General features: G+C 44.3%; 1 protein-coding gene across 2 annotated transcripts in view; it reads right to left on the minus strand.

Annotated features, from left to right (window-relative positions):
• Positions 1–7,133: 7,133 nt before the first annotated feature.
• LOC122924025 (zinc finger protein 260-like) overlaps positions 7,134–12,503 on the minus strand; it is a 30,721-nt gene continuing 25,351 nt past the window's right edge. The window contains exons 1-3 of one of the 2 annotated variants that reach the window (XR_006387351.1): positions 7,866–7,927; positions 7,488–7,612; positions 7,134–7,183 (exon numbers count right to left, since the gene is read on the minus strand). The gene's annotated coding sequence lies outside the window, so the exon portion shown is untranslated. Of the gene's footprint in view, positions 7,184–7,487; positions 7,613–7,865; positions 7,928–12,503 lie in introns of those variants that run through there. The other variant, XR_006387352.1, reaches the window with a different exon arrangement.

Below are 12,503 nucleotides of genomic sequence, written 5' to 3' on the forward strand. Positions count from 1 at the left end.
CTAATTCCTTATTGCCATAATTTTCATAGGGCAATTGGCCTAGTCTGTAGCCTTTCCTGCAATGAACCTTGTCCCCTGTGTCCATGCAATAAATGTCAGTATAATCTTGCTGCGATTTTGTGTCACAGCGTTACTATGGACGCGCTTGACTGCGAACGCCTTGTATGGTTGCCTACCTATTGTTATTGTTTCCTAGGCAACCCCCTAGGCCGCCTCTCCGTGACTGTGACTGGCCGCCTGTATCACGTGGTGTCGGCGCCGGCGTCTGACGTGGCGTGTGACGTCAGATGCCGGAGCGGACGATCACAGGGCGGTCCGTCCAAGAGAGGCGCGCATGGGCTCTATTTAAATCCCACAGAGGTATGTATCAGTGTGGCTGGTAGATGTTTAGTATAATCCCCAAAACTAGAGGGACACTACCTTAAGTGAGGACCACCATTCTCACACACCGACTAGCAGAGGAACATCTATCCCTCTGCCGCGCTGCATCCCAACACCAGGGGTGACAGTCCACAGGCTCTTATCAAAGTTGCTAGAGCCTCTCTCTTTTGGCTGTAGGGTCCATTTACCCGTGGTCTTACATTTTGTATATTCCTCCTCTATGTACCACCTTCCCCTGAGGAGTCCGACACGACAGAAACGTGCCACGTCGGGAGGTCTGAAGAAACGTGTATTTTCCTAGTGCTAGTGATCAGGTCCCTAACTAGGGACAGGTATCCGGACGGGGTCGCCCTTTTCGGGGCGAGTGCTCTGTGTAGGTAGGCAGTATGGGAAGCAGCCCCCTTCCCCTTTTATTAGGGCGAGATAGGGCACAGTTCCATCATTGCCTCCCATCACGAGACGTCGTCCGGTCCAGGCAATACCTAAGTCAAGCTGATCCTAGCCATCTGGTTGGTCGGGTAAGACTGCGTGCACCCACACAGGTGTAGCAGATCTACTTACTTACTTTCTCTCTACCAGCATGGGGTACCTTGGTTGGACCCCCTATTTGTATGTTTGTTATGTTGATACACCCTTGTGTATTTTTATTGCACATCATATTAAAAGTTATATATTAATGAGAATATTCCCCCTCTTTCATGGTGGGCCCCTACTCGCATTGCATCTCGGAATATTAGTGAGGCAGACTCACCTGAGCCTCATTTACAATTTGCTAAACAGGTTTTATAGAAGCCGTTATGTGATATCAATTAACCACCTCCCTACCGCCTAACGCAGGAATGCGTCCTGCGGGCAGCCGGGTTATTCCTCCTGGACGCATCGGCGCGTCCTCTCGCGAGAGGCGAGATTTCCTGTGAACGCGCGCACACAGGAGCGCGCGTTCACAGGATCGGAAGGTAAACGAGTGGATCTACAGCCTGCCAGTGGCGATCATTCGCTGGCAGGCTATAGATGCGATTTTTTTTTAACCCTTGAAAGGTATATCAGACGCTGTTTTGTTAACAGCATCTGATATACCTGCTACCTGGTCCTCTGGTGGTCCCTTTTGCTTGGATCGACCACCAGAGGACACAGGCAGCTCTGTAATAAGTAGCACCAAGCACCACACTACACTACACCCCCCCTGTCACTTATTAACCCCTGATCACCCCCCTGTCATTGATCACCCCCCTGTAAGGCTCCATTCAGACGTCCGTATGTGTTTGCGGATCCGTGGATCCGCAAAACACGGAGACCGCGGATCTGCAAAACACGGACACTGGCAATGTGCTTTCCGCATTTTGCGAGAACTATATAGAAAAAGACTTTTCTTATCCGCAATTGCGGACAAGAATAGGGCATGTTCTATAGGCTCTACAAAAAACGCAGTGTTCGCCCGATCAAGCCTGATCTTGTGCGCACACTTGCGTTCAGTCCGCCCCACCACAGTGACAGAATTTTTTTTCTGATCACTGCAAAAACACCGTAAAATCGCTGCAGCGCTATAAAGATCACTTTTGAGGGGCATGGCGAGTTCATAGAAGATTTTTTTTTGGGCACATGTTAGCGGAAATTTTTTTGCTTTCTTGTTTTTTCTTACAAAGTCTCATATTCCACTAACTTGTGACAAAAAATAAAATCTCACATGAACTCACCATACCCCTCACGGAATCCAAATGCGTACATTTTTTTTGACATTTATATTCTAGACTTCTTCTCACGCTTTAGGGCTCCTAAAATGCCAGGGCAGTAAACACACCCCACAAATGACCCCATTTTGGAAAGAAGACACCCCAAGGTATTCTGTGAGGGGCATGGCGAGTTCATGTAAAATTTTATTTTTTGTCACAAGTTAGTGGAATATGAGACTTTGTAAGAGAAAAATAAAAATTCCGCTAACGTGCGCCCAAAAAAAAAAAATTCGATGAACTCGCCATGCCCCTCACAGAGTACCTTGGGGTGTCTTTCAAAATGGGGTCACTTGTGGGGTATTTATACTGCCCTGGCATTTTGGGGGCCCTAAAGCATGAGAAGAAGTCTGGAATCCAAATGTTTAAAAATGCCCTCCTAAAAGAGATTTGGGCCCCTTTGCGCACCTAGGCTGCAAAAAAGTGTCACACATGTGGTATCGCAGTACTCAGGAGAAGTAGGGCAATGTGTTTTGGGGTGTATTTTTACATATACCCATGCTGGTTGAGAGAAATATCTCTGTAAAATGACAACTTTGTATAAAAAAATGGGAAAAGTTGTCTTTTACAGAGATATTTATCTCACACAGTATGGGTATATGTAAAAAGACACCCCAAAACACATTGCCCTACTTCTCCTGAGTACGGCGATACCACATGTGTGACACTTTTTTGCAGCCTAGGTGGGCAAAGGGGCCCAAATTCCAATTAGTATCTTTACGATTTCACAGGGCATTTTTTACGCATTTGGATTCCAAACTACTTCTCACGCTTTAGGTCCCCTAAAATGCCAGGGCAGTATAAATACCCCACAAGTGACCGCATTTTGAAAAGAAGAGACCCCAAGGTATTCCGTGAGGGGTATGGTGAATTCATGTAAAATTTTATTTTTTGTCACAAGTTAGTGGAATATGAGACTTTGTAAGAAAAAAAAATTAAAAAAACATTTTCTGCTAACTTGTGACAAAAAATAAAAACTTCCATGAACTCACTATGCCCATCAGCGAATACCTTAGGGTGTCTACTTTCCGAAATGGGGTCATTTGTGGGGTGTTTCTACTATCTAGGCATTGTAGAACCTCAGGAAACAGGACAGGTGCTCAGAAAGTCAATGTGCGTAAATTCACATTTTTGCACCATAGTTTGCAAACGCTATAACTTTTACCCAAACCAATAAATATACACTTATTGCATTTTTTTTATCAAAGATATGTAGAACAATTAATTTAGAGAAAAATTTATGTAGAAATATAGTTTTATTTGAAAAATTTTACAACAGAAAGTGAAAAATTTCATTTTTTGATTAATATAAAAAAAAGTTAAAATGTCAGCAGCAATGAAATACCACCAAATGAAAGCTCTATTAGTGAGAAAAAAAGGAGGTAAAATTCATTTGTGTGGTAAGATGTATGAACGAGCAATAAACCGTGAAAGTAGCGTAGTGCAGAATTGTAAAAAGTGGTCTGGTCATTAAGGAGGGTTAAGTTAGGGGAGCTGAGGTGGTAAAGCATTTATATCCAAATATACAACCTGAAATGAAAACAAAGTCTATGATCCAGTGATATATTGTTTCCTTATATTGTGGCCATATGGCTTCTCTCTTGTGTGACTTCACTAATGACCCCTAATTATGGGTTTAGAAAAAAAACATTTTTCTCATTCTGAATGCAGCTTCTCTAATGTGTGAATCCTCTTATGTTTTACAAGACTTGATATTTCTGAAAAACGTTTGTCACATTCTGAACACGAATACGGCTTCTCTCATGTGTGATGTCTTTCATGTTTAACAAGAGTGGATTTCTGTGAAAAACATTTCCCACATTCTGAACATGAATACGGCTTTACCCCAGTGTGAGTTCTCTCGTGTATAACCAGATTTGATTTTCGTCTAAAACATTTCCCACATTCTAAACACATACATGGTTTCTCTCCTGTGTGAATTCTCTCATGTAAAGCAAGCTGTGATTTCTGTGTAAAACATTTCCCACATTCTGAACATGTATATGGTTTCTCTCCTGTGTGACATCTCTCATGTATAACAAGTACTGATTTCTGTGTGAAATATTTCCCACATTGCGAACATGAATATGGCTTTTCCCCTGTATGAATTCTCACATGTATAACAAGTTTTGATTTATCTCTAAAACATTTCCCACATTCTGAACATGAATACATTTTCTCTCCTGTGTGACATCTCTTATGTGCAATAAGATTTGATTTCTGTGTAAAACATTTCTCACATTCTGAACATGAATATGGTTTCTCTCCTGTGTGACTTCTCTCATGTCTAACAAGATATGTTTTCTCTGTAAAACATTTCCCACATTCTGAACATGAATATGGTTTCTCTCCTGTGTGATTTCTCTCATGTCTAACAAGATGTATTTTCTGTATAAAACATTTCCCACATTCTAAACATGAATACATTTTCTCTCCTGTGTGACATCTCTTATGTGCAATAAGATTTGATTTATGTGTGAAACAGTTCCCACATTCTGAACATGAATATGGTTTCTCTCCTGTGTGACTTCTCTCATGTCTAAGAAGAAGTGTTTTCACTGTAAAACATTTCCCACATTCTGAACATGAATATGGTTTCTCTCCTGTGTGACTTCTCTCATGTCTAACAAGATGTGTTTTCTGTGTAAAACATTTCCCACATTCTGAACATGTATATGGTTTCTCTCCTGTGTGACATCTCTTATGTTTTAAAAGTCTTGATTTATTTAAAAAACGTTTCCCACATTCTGAACATGAATATGGCTTTTCCCCAGTGTGAATTCTCTCATGTGTAACAAGATTTGATTTCACTGTAAAACATTTTCCACATTGTGAACATGAATAAGGCTTTTCCCCTGTGTGACTTCTCACATGTGTAACAAGATTTGATTTCACTGTAAAACATTTTCCACATTGTGAACATGAATAAGGCTTTTCCCCTGTATGACTTCTCACATGTTTAACAAGTTTTGATTTCTCTTTAAAACATTTCCCACATTCTGAACATAAATACATTTTCTCTCTTGTGTGACATTTCTTATGTGCAATAAGATGTGATTTCTGTGTGAAAGAGTTCCCACATTCTGAACATGAATATGGTTTCTCTCCTGTATGACTTTTCTCATGTCTAACTAGATGTGATTTCCATGTGAAACATTTCCCACATTCAAAACATGAATACATTTTCTCTCCTTTGTGACGTTTTCGGTGTGTAGAAAGTCCTGAGCTGTTTGTGGATTCTTTACCACAATGAAACCTTTTAATCCCTTTCTGACTTGTACTTGCGGTAACAATCTGTGATTGGTCCGGAGAAGGGTCCTCATAATTAGGAGGATTATATGACAGATCTGTACTGTGAAGTCCTGGATGTACATTAAGGGTAATGAGATTTTCTCCTGAAGAGCGCTGCAGGATATCTTCATCTACTGGTAACATGACATTTTCACATTTCTTACTGAGATTTTCTGTTAAGATGAAAATTTGTTTTAAAGTTTTTTTTCTGCAAACTACAGAGTAGACAAACTTATAACATTCCAATTAGGCTGGAAGTTGTTCCAGCAGGAAGGAGAAGTGTTCATTCATTTGGAATCCATTCCTGACTTTGGCCCAAAAAACTGCACTTGTGATCCCAGCCTTACAAAGCTTCTATAACTTCCTGACAAAGTCCAGGATTCTGGTTTACACCAGGCCATGACTTTTATTACATACAGTAAATAATGATTTAACAAAACGAAAAAATTTGAAAAGCCTGACCATGTCTGGAAACAATGGAGCATCGTAAGCCCCGCCCCTGCAGAACCTGCCTGTTGTTTCTATATGTGGAACCTTAAAATCCCCCCTTTTTGGACAGATTATAAGATCAGTCACTGGTTATCTACCAGCAAGTTCACACAGAGCAGATCAGCTGCAGACATTTCTGTGACTGTCCCGCTGCCCTGAATGTGGCTTGTAATAATCCATGCGCCTGCTGCAGAAACAACCCAATACATGGAAATGTCTACAATAAATGTGCCCTGTGTGAACACGCTCTAATGCAGCTGGAACATTCTGGGACATGCAGTTATTGCCAGAAGTCACACGTTCAGTCTGAAGGGGATGAGCAGATAATCGCTTAAGTGATGGACAACATGGTCACATTTAGCAATTTAAAGCCGATGCCGGACAAGAATTTTACTAGAAATTTTTTTAACATTTTATTGAGACCCCAACGACTTACATAACACACGCCTGTTCTACATCGAGGACAAACAGTCGTACAGGGGCGGACATTGCCCATAAACCCCATGTATAATCTACAATATATATACAATGCAGAACACGGATTGTACAAGACGTCTCTGTAGTATAGTCTACTATACCGGCCCGATGGAGGCCAGAAGGACACGCTCTCATCATGTGACTGGAGCCCTATGGATATGACTGACATATAAAGAACACGTAGCCTCTAATGTAATGTGAGAAGAAACTGTGGAGCTCCTCCATTAAATGTCACTGCACACACGTGTATACACTGCACATGACGGCTCTTACCTTGTGATATAAGAGGCTGGTGCTCCTCCATTACATGTCACTGCACACAGGTGTATACACTGCACATGACGGGTCTTACCCTGTGATATAAGAGGCTGGTGCTCCTCCATTACATGTCACTGCACACACGTGTATACACTGCACATGACAGTTCTTACCTTGTGATATAAGAGGCTGGTGCTCCTCCATCATGGCCTCCTTGTACAGGTCCTTGTGTCCTTCTATATACTCCCACTCCTCCATGGAGAAATAGACAGTGACGTCCTGACACCTTATAGGAACCTGACAACACAATGACACCGTCATCACCCAGACCCCTCCAGTGCTGTTACTGGAGAATTTCCCAGCATTCCCAGCAGTGTCACCTCTCCAGTCAGCAGCTCCATCATCTTGTGGGTGAGTTCTAGGATCTTCTGCTCATGTATTAGGGGGTGAGGGGGAGGCTCTGTGATGGGGTGAGGGGTCCTGCTCCGCCCTCCTGACTCCTGGAGATGGATGATGGGAGTCACACAGTCCCCCGATGTCTTCTTCACTATTGTGTACTCCTGTGGATGGAGAGAGACACTTAGGGAATAAACCCTTCAGGGGCCATGTGCTCTCCTCCGGCCCTCTCCTCCTGGTACAACGTGCCTACTTACCTCCTCATGGCTCCTACAACATGACTATTGGTCCCTGGTCACATGACACATCACTCACCATATTGGGGGCTGATCTTCAGGTTCTCCATCACTTGGAAGGTCTGGAGGCCGTTTTCCAGGACCCTGGACTCTTCCTATCATGGATTCTCCTTCCTGATGTCTGACTTGTTACAGAATACAATACAGAGGAGAGAAATCTAGAAAAGTTTACCTCTCCGCTCAGCAGGGAGATGATCTCCAAGGTGAGGTCTAATATTCTTCTGCTGATCTCCTTCCTGTCCATCCTTGGTGGCTCATTAAGGAGAAGGGTCGTATTGCTGGTTTTATTCATGATGCCTTAAAAATAAAGGAATAAAGGTTAATCAGTGAGTCCCATGTCTCCGATAATAAGGCCGAGAGAAAATACAACTCATCCCGCAAAACTGAGACCCTCATAAAGCTGCACTGATGGGAAAACTTTGAGCTCCGTGTGTATCTAGGCTCCTGGCAAAGAAGTGTGTGGAGGCAGGAGACATGTCCTGAGTATCTTGGCCCCCTGGTGCTGGTCGGCGCACAAAACACTGCACACACTGCACATGACGGCTCTTACCTTGTGATATAAGAGGCTGGTGGTCCTCCATCATGGCCTCCTTGTACAGGTCCTTGTGTCCTTCTATATACTCCCACTCCTCCATGGAGACATAGACAGTGACGTCCTGACACCTTATAGGAACCTGACAACACAATGACACTGTCATCACCCAGACCCCTCCAGTGCTGTTACTGGAGAATTTCCCAGCATTCCCAGCAGTGTCACCTCTCCAGTCAGCAGCTCCATCATCTTGTGGGTGAGTTCTAGGATCTTCTGCTCATGTATCAGGGGGTGAGGGGGAGGCTCTGTGATGGGGGGAGGGGTCCTGCTCCGCCCTCCTGACTCCTGGAGATGGATGATGGGAGTCATACAGTCCCCCGATATCTTCTTCACTATTGTGTACTCCTGTGGATGGAGAGAGACACTTAGGGAATAAACCCTTCAGGGGCCATGTGCTCTCCTCTGGCCCTCTCCTCCTGGTACAACGTGCCTACTTACCTTCTCATGGGTCCTACAACATGACTAGTGGTCACTGGTCACATGACACATCACTCACCATATTGGGGGCTAATCTTCAGGTTCTCCATCACTTGGAAGGTCTGGAGGCCGTTCTCCAGGACCCTGGACTCTTCCCATCACTTCCTATGATGGATTCTCCTTCCCGATGTCTGACTTGTTACAGAATACAATAAAGAGGAGAGAAATCTAGAAAAGTTTACCTCTCCGCTCAGCAGGGAGATGATCTCCAAGGTGAGGTCTAATATTCTTCTGCTGATCTCCTTCCTGTCCATCCTTGGTGGTCGTTCAGGAGAAGAGGAGAGAACTGGAGGAGCTGGAGGCTTCTAGTACTGCAGGCGCCTTCATGAGAAGAGGAGAGGAAATCATCCAGGGGACAAGACCAGATGTCACCTCCAGAACCGCACTTCCTGAGCCTGGAGGGGCCCCGCTTCTCAGAGCCCCCACCACATGGATTCCAGGGGCCCCAATATGGAGATCTCTGGTGGCTCCACAGGAGATAAATGTCTGATAGATGCAGGTCCCACCTCTGGGCTGTGCTCAGCTGTGTCCAGAACTCCTAGAGAAGACACTGGAGAGAGCTGAGCTCAGGCCGGCCCCGCTCTATTCATTCTCCTCCGGGAGGCAGGGGCCAGCGAAGTATGACAACCCCCACTATCCCCACTACTCCTCCCCCATCATACTAAGCTGAGGAGCGGAGAAGGATTCCTTGTGTGTAATGGAGGAGAATCTCCAGAGGTGACATGTCTGAGCTCTCCACCACACTGTCTCCTCACAGCTCATCTTACTTGCAGGCTGGAGGAATGGCTGATACCAGAGAGAACAAGAGCCCTGACTACCGACCAGGACCTGCCCAGTATCTGCTGCACTGCCAGAGCCGAAGGACCTGGGGTGACGTCACCGTCATGTGATCAGTACAGGGGGCGGAGCTCAGCAGTAAAGAGAAGAATAGGTGGTGAAGGACCTGGGGTGACGTCACCGTCATGGGATCAGTGCAGTGGGCGGGTCAGCAGTGGAGAGGATAAGAGGTGGGGCCGGGGGAAGGATCTGGGGTGACATCACTACCATGTGATTAGTGGGGGCGGGGCTCAGGAGAGGAGAATAGGTAGGGAAGGACCTGGGGTGATGTCACTGTGATGTGATCATTGCAGGGGACGGGGCTTAGCAGTGAAGAAGATGAGAGGACTTTAATGATGACCATGTGACATGAGCACCCTGCACTGAACCCTATCAGCTCCACTATATCAGGATCTAACCTGCACGGACTATCTGTATTATATATGTCAGCTCCACTATATCAGGATCTAACCTGCACGGACTATCTGTATTATATATATCAGCTCCACTATATCAGGATCTAACCTGCACGGACTATCTGTATTATATGTATCAGCTCCACTATATCAGGATGTAACCCGCACGGACTATCTGCATTATATGTATCAGCTCCACTATATCAGGATCTAACCTGCACGGACTATCTGTATTATATAAATCAGCTCCACTATATCAGGATGTAACCTGCACGGACTATCTGTATTATATAAATCAGCTCCACTATATCAGGATCTAACCTGCACGGACTATCTGTATTATATAAATCAGCTCCACTATATCAGGATCTAACCTGCACGGACTATCTGTATTATATATATCAGCTAACTATCTAATGTAATTGCATCAGGAATAGGATGCAGATGAAAGCACAGAGCTCAGCAATGTCACCGCTCTTTCAGAACTGCAAAAAAAACAGCAGAAAATGGCTACTGGGGAGGTTCTTATATAGTAAGGGGGGTCGGCAGCTTTCCTATTGGTTGCTAGGGATGTTGCTAAGCTCTGACAAAGATATTGCAGCCTTCTCATTGGCCACAAGCAAGAAGGGAGGTTACTGATGGACAAAATAAATCTAGAATATTCGCGATTATGAATATATAGCACTTAGAGTTTAGCGGACACCTGGATGTTTGGATTCGCTGTGTTCGGACGAACTTCGCAAAAAAGTTCGCGTTCGGAAACCGAACTTAACCCCGAACCCCAATGAAGTCAAAGGGGACTCGAACTTTGGAGCAGTAAAATGGCTCTAAAAAAAGTCATGGAAAGGGCTAGAGGTCTGCAAAGGGCAGCAAAATGTGGTTACGAGCATGGCAAGTGTAAAATACATAAAAATAATAAACTTGATCTAGGAGGAGGAGGTCCATATGGAGTAGGTGGTTGTGGCGGTGTAGGTGGAGGAGGTAACCAACACTGGTTTTTGTTTTTTATTTTATTTATTTATTTTTTGTTTAAATTTTGGTAGACCCCAAAACATTGGGAAATATAAAAAAATAAAGCAAAGAGAAAGTGCGCTGCAGTATAACAATGGCTGGGTGAGGCCGGTATAAATGTCTATTCTGCACAAGGTACGGACAAGTCCTGTGGGATCCATGCCTGGTTCATTTGAATGAACGTGAGCTTGTCCACATTGGCTGTGGACAGGCGGCTGCGCTTGTCTGTGATGACGCCTCCTGCCATCCTAAACACACGTTCAGACAATACACCGGCTGCAGGGCAGGCCAGCACCTCCAAGGCGTAAAGGGCAAGCTCAGGCCATGTGCCCAATTTGGAGACCCAGAAGTTGAAGGGGCAGACCCGTCATTCAGTACATGTAGGTGTGTGCACACATACTGCTCCATGTTGGTGAAATGCTGCCTCCTGCTAAGACGTTCCATATCAGCTGGTGGTGCTGGTTGTTGTGGCGACCTCGTCCTCTTCCACTGTGTCCCCGCTGTTCGGGCCAGAGAGGTCATGGTTCCCAACATGCTGGTGATTCATGGGTGTTACTGAGACTTCCCCCAGTGTAGACCCTTGATATGTAGGGCACTCAATATCTGGAAAGATCGAGCCTGACAGCCTGAAGATTGCTAGCCTCGATTTCTATCTAGAGGCTTCTCGGATGTTGTCTTGAAGATCCTACTACACTTTGGGCCTCAATCTACCAAAATATCATTTATCCTAACTCATTCAGTTGAGTCAAGAGTATAACTTGGAGATTTCCCCCACTGCAGTTTGTCTGTATAAGACCTGAAGAGGTTGAGTTTGACATCCTGAAGTTTGACCAGCCTCTTTAACTATCTTGAAGCCTCTTTGATTAAATCATGAAGACCTTTGCCACACTCTGGTTTACAATTCATGAAAAGTTAATTTTGATCCCAACTGATTCAAATGAGTCAAGGGTGTTTCTGAAGACTTCCCCAGTACAAATTGTGTGTGTCTAGAGCACTCAGCTCTGCCAGAACCTGTGGACACTCAACAGTACAGCCACTATATCAACCTGATAGTCTCTAAGACATAGTCCAGAAGACCATGTCTTAGCCAGGTCTCCACTTAAAGGGCTTACACAAGGATCAAGTAAATCTATTTAGCTTGAATTCTATTAAGGGGTGGATAGTTCTAAACCACAGATTATTAGCCTATTAGGCTTCCTTCAAGATAAATTTCAAAAAGGCTTTAAAGTATCAACCTAAAAAGTCAAAATTTTGCCAAGTTTATCCTTGTCACAATAGTCCTTGATAAAAAGGTTCCTGAAAGGTTTGCTAAGATGTAGCCTTCCATAATAGGACTTGACCTTAGTCCTAAAAGTTTTAAGATCATCTCCCTTTGAACCCCTGTCAGAGGGCCCACATAAATGCCTAACCTAAAGAGGTCATTTCCATCTGGCCATGACATCTGCCATAAGAATAGGGAGATCCTAGTCTTGTCATCAGTGGATCGGTACTTCAGATTCCTTCTTACTCCAAAGGATTGTTCTTTGGTAACTATAATCAGGTCTCCCCCTTCCAGTCTCTGTTATGAGCTTTACTGTAATGTTGAATATCATCTCCATTCCCTAGATCTTTCCAGATGTCCTGAGATCTATTTAGCCTGGAGTAAAGAGATCAGGAAGGTTGAGAATTTATTACTTCATTTCTGGAAGGAACAATAAGCTCTCGCATGCACCATAGCTGCCAGGTGCCGGCTGTTTCATACAGCAGCCACCAGCAGCTAATGTCCGTGACTGGCGGTAACAATGATCTCAGACTTTTAACCCTTCAGATGCTGTAGTCAAACATGAGGATCAGGGGAGCCGAATGCATTGTGCGGCAGCCTCAGTCCTCCGTAATG

This window comes from Bufo gargarizans, unplaced genomic scaffold (genome assembly GCF_014858855.1).
Source record: "Bufo gargarizans isolate SCDJY-AF-19 unplaced genomic scaffold, ASM1485885v1 original_scaffold_2145_pilon, whole genome shotgun sequence".
NCBI lineage: Eukaryota > Metazoa > Chordata > Amphibia > Anura > Bufonidae > Bufo > Bufo gargarizans.